General features: G+C 46.1%; 1 protein-coding gene across 2 annotated transcripts in view; it reads left to right on the top strand.

Annotated features, from left to right (window-relative positions):
- The window catches only part of galnt1 (UDP-N-acetyl-alpha-D-galactosamine:polypeptide N-acetylgalactosaminyltransferase 1), a 43,530-nt gene that overhangs the window by 12,979 nt on the left and 25,551 nt on the right, over positions 1 to 5,000 (top strand). The gene's annotated exons all lie outside the window — the stretch shown is intronic.

The raw sequence follows: 5,000 nt of genomic DNA on the forward strand, positions 1-5,000 counted from the left end.
AAGAGGGGATTTTTGTAAACTATTGTAAAAAAGGCCAAATTAAATTGACAAAGATTCCATTTATTAAAGCAATAAAAGGGGAAATATCCAAGGGGTATGAATTCTGTGTTTGGCTGTGTTTTGTGTGTTTGGGTTCTGAGGTATGAGCTACACCAGGCGCGTAACTGAAGCGTTCCGTTCGCGACGCGTAAAATCCATTTTAGATGAATGGTCTACTTTTTTCGAACGTACGCCCCACTGTCACGTCTGGTGTAGCTACTTCCATTGATTATAATGGAAGCTAATTGTTGCAGCAGACGCAACGCGAACGGAACGCTTCAGTTACGCGCCTGGTGTAGCTCAGCCCTAATGGGGGAAGTGCTTAGTCCAGAGTGTGCACACACATTCTGTTTGTAAGCACACATTTAAAATGGGCCTCTCCACCTCTGTTAAACATTTATGGCACTGTGCTGCTGTGTTTGTGAGAGTGTTTTGTTTTGTTTATTTTTTAAACAAGATTCTTTCATAACAACTTCGCCATCACTGACTAAATGGCAAGGAAGTAATTATTCTGTCAGTGTTGCAATAGAACATCCTGATTTTGCTAAGATTGGTTTCACCTCATTATCATACACACGCGCACACACAAATGCACACACACACACGCACACTCACACACGCACACACACGCACACACACCTCACACAGTTCTCAGTTGGCCTGGTCTCTTGCTCTTTGACAGTTGTGAGGGAGACAAGTGCAGTGCTGACTGGAGGGTTGGTGAAGTGAACGCCATTTTTCCTTTCTTGTGGTCTGAGTCAGTGAACAGCTGTCTGAGGTGTAACCTGTGTGTGTGTGTGAGAGCAAGTGTGTGTGTGAGTGTGTGTGTGTGTGAGTGGGCCAGTGACGGGGGGAGAGAGGGTGAAAAGAGTTTGTCAGGGAGTTGGCCACATCTGTCCAGACAGGAGGTGTTTTTTGCGTATTATGCAAAAACCTACAGGCTACAGAGAAAGAGACTTAGTATTTAGGCTGCACTTGCACACTCTCCCTCTCCCTCTCTCTCTTTCTCTTTCTCTCTCCCTTTCCCTCACTTGTGTGTGTGTGTGTGTGTGTGTGTGTGTGTGTGTGTGTGTGTGTGCGCTTCAGATTTATGACTGGAATTGCGTTGAAGAGGCAGAATGGAAAAACATGTAGAGAGGACACTGAGCTATGATGTCATGCACAGGTGCATTGTGGGTAAAAAGGAGCCCCCGATACAATAAGTATGTTCTCGACTGCATATCGAGAGAGAGAGAGAGATTCATGGGTTTCTAACTTCAAGTCTTCCCAGCTGGGATAGAAGTGAAGTGATTCGAAGTGAATTTCATTGGATTGTTTGTATCTGTGGGAGGTGCGTGTGTGTTTACATGAGTTGTTGCCACATCAGCAAGTGTTTTTTTTTCTGTTATCCTCTTTAGAGTTCTTCTGTTGAAGTGTATTGATTTCCGATGAAGTGTGTGTGTGTGTGTGTGTGTGTGTAAACTTGTGTCTTCGTGGACTAGCCTTGTTTAGTCCTGCACAGTGAAGTAGTTCTACGGAAAGAGGAGCAGTGGAGGAAGAGGAGTAGAGGTGCAGCAGAGCTTGGGCCAGGCTCTGTTAGAGCGTGTTTACTGCGCAGCCCTGTGGCTGTGTGGGTGGAGGGTGGCCTGCTGGTTAACTAGGCAGCGAGTGGGATCACTGGGATTCCATTAGGTTCATCTCAGCCTGCAACCACAGAGAAAGAATGATGCTGGAATGTTCTTCAGTCTCTCGCTCTCTCTCTCCATCTTCCCATCTCATCTATCTTTCTCTCTGTCACTCTCTCGTACTGTTTGTTGTTGTCTGTTTCTCTGTGTGTATTTGGTGAGAGTGAATCTGCCTGATTTGGGTTGTTATGGGTGGATCTGTGTAAACCATGTGTGTGTAGTTTATTGAACCATATACACTTTATATATGAGACATTAACTCCTTTAAATGTGTGTGTCTGGAAGACATGCGTCATCTTCGTGTGTCTGTGTGTGTGTCTGTGTGTGTGTGTGTGTGTCTGTGTGTGTGTCTGTGTGTGTCAGGCAGGGTGGAGGACTCCAACCAATTGGACCTAGTTATTCCCCTCAAATTAGCTGGTGACGTAGTTTGTGTTTTAACGCACCCAAACCCAACATTTGCCCAGCCCCTGTCCCACACTCACCCCACCCTGAGGGACTGGACTGGACTGGGTAAGCATGCGTGAGCAGCTAATGTGTCATGCTGTTAGCGACATGCTCATATGCTACACACATGTTGCTGCTGTGTGTGTCCTGAACACTGTGACCTTTCCAGAGTTTGTATCTCATGTAGGACACGCACACATTTAGCCTACTCTTTCTCTCTCTCTCTCTCTCTCTCTCTCTCTCTATACACACACACACACACACACACACACACCGAAACGTCCTCAAACTGAGCATTACTCCATAATTAGTTCAGTGCCCTCATAATGTCACATGTCTGAGGAAGATTGAAGGTAGTATACTCCTCACATGACTGCATGCATGTGTGGGTGTGTGTGTGTGTGTGTGTGTGTGTGTTTGGTAGGCTTATACATTAAGGTGCAGAGAGTATTTTTGGTTATCAATGAATGAAAATGCATATGGAGTTACAAGGTAGTGCTCCCCAAGATTACTGTACACTTTAGAACACTTTGTCACTCTGACTGTAACTAGCCCTTTTTATAAGCTTATTTGCATGTTCTGATCATCTAGGCGGGTCTTGCCCACGAATGAACAAAAGACCGAGGCCTACTCAGAGAAAGTATCAGCATACACATACACATTCAGACTTTTAAGCATTGCAGTTTTTTCACAGTGGAAACCACTACACTGACAGTACTGTAAGTGTGTGTGTGTGTGTGTGTGTGTGTGTGTGTGTGTGTGTCGGTGTGAGTAGCTTCAGTCGGTGTCTTTATGTGCTTTTGCCTGCTCATAAAGTGTGTGTCTATAAAAATGTGTCTGTATGAGCTGAAGTGAAGTGTGTGTGTGTGTGTGTGTGTGTGTGTGTGTGTGTGTGTGTGTGTGTGTGTGTGTGTGTGTGTGTGTGTTTGTCGGCGTCAGCGGGATGAGTGAAGTCTGTGGCCTAGTTAGGGTCGGCTTGCGTGAGGAAGTGAGCACTGGCCCTGCTGAGTGACACACTGGTGAACATCTCTTTCCCTCCACGCAGGGGTCACCTGCCCCGACCGCGTCTCTGACGTCACACCTGCGCACGTGGGGCTCTCCCAGCGGAGCGCTTGGAAATGGGACGGGTCAGGTGTGTGTGTGTGTGTGTGTGTGTGTACACGTGTGTGTATGTGTGTTCCTTAGTGTGTGCCTGTAACTGTGTGTTTGGTTGGTGCGTATTTGCAGTGCTGGAAGGCGGTTAGCATTTGCTTGATGGCTGTTCAGTAATGTTTGGCCAGAGCTAAAAGCAGCCGCCCCAGTGAGCGTCCCTGCCCTGCTGAGGGGGAGTGGTGCTGGATTGCCATCTGGAGACAGAGGTGAGGAGCTCCGGGTGCCCATGCTGTTCCAGTGGGCACATGCTGTTCCAGTGGGCACATGCTGATACAGTGGGCACATGCTGTTCCAGTGGGCACATGCTGATACAGTGGGCACATGCTGATACATGATTTGCATTGAGCTCAATGAGCATCAAACCAGCTAATAGGCTAACTGAAATAACACGCCAATTACATGCCAATCTCTAGGTATGGTGAAGGGTATGTGATGATGTGGGGCTATTTTAAATCCAAAGGCCAAGGTAACTTTATCAGGATGCACAGTATTCTGGATCCATGAAATAACTGGCCTTTAAAAAAAAAATCTGCCTGTCTCTATGGGAATTTAACATAGGGGTGTCAATACTTATGACCCCTGTATTTTAAGGAAGAACATTTATTTATTTATGATACATTATTCATTCACTAAGAAAATTGGTGTCCTTAAAGGTTAGATATTTCCTCATTTTTCACTTAAGGCATTAAGATCAATTTCCAAAAGATGATTTTATATTCCTCTTTTCAGTCAACTTTAGCATGGGTGCCAACACTTTTGGCCATCACTGTATATCAGTGACTACCTCCACAACACTACACTACATTTACAACCAGTAGACCTCTTTATATGCTTATCTGAAGTCCATAATGTATATCAGAATACATTAATAACTGTATGATACCTGGGTTATCATATTTCTTATGGTGTGGCTATTGTTGCTTATGTGATTAGTATAGAGTACTAAGATTGGAAAAGGTTGTCTCGAGTTACAGCTCATGTTGACGGGTATGCCTATGAATAACCACATCCTGTCCTACTTAATCTGATCGGTAGGCTGCAGTATACCGACAACATATTTATCTTTATAAGCAAGCAAAGATCTGTTTGAACTAGTCTATAATGTGAAGGAGTAGATGAGCATAATCTTATGATGTAAAAAGAGGACACCCAAGGTCTAACTAGAACCAAGGAGCAGGACCGGAGCACACAGCGTTTTAAGTGATTTTTATTAGCCTAGTGCAAACCGACTAACATTTCGACGCCCATGCGTCCTCTTTATGGCAGAGAACGTGGTACGTTTTTGCAGGAGGTCCTCTCAGTGAAGGTTCCTGATCCCAGTGTGTGAAGTGGCAGTTGGGAGAGCGTGATCTGAGCGTCACAAACGCTGCAGTGGACCTGTGCACACACACTCTCTCTCATAGAGACTCACATGGGGATGTCAGCAGTGACCCCTCCACTCCGCCGCCGCGCCATTACCCCTCTCTCCCTCACGGCTCAAGAGATCAGAGGTGTCTCTCGGCAGTTTCCTTGGCGACCGGCGCGACTCACGCAGAGGCGTTTAATTGGTCCCCGGCTCACCGGCCCATGGTGCTTGGGAACGGAGCTAATGCGAGCTGGCCACTCTCAGCGGGAGGATTAGACCGCCACATTCACCGGACTCCTGTTTACCTCACTGAATAAACTTTACACTAAGGGTCCCACTGCTGTTTATTTGGAAGG

This window comes from Alosa pseudoharengus, unplaced genomic scaffold, assembly GCF_046254945.1.
Source record: "Alosa pseudoharengus isolate Yale_2024_CS ecotype anadromous, Long Island Sound unplaced genomic scaffold, YU_APseudo_1.1 YU_APseudo_1.1_scf_12, whole genome shotgun sequence".
Taxonomy (NCBI): domain Eukaryota; kingdom Metazoa; phylum Chordata; class Actinopteri; order Clupeiformes; family Clupeidae; genus Alosa; species Alosa pseudoharengus.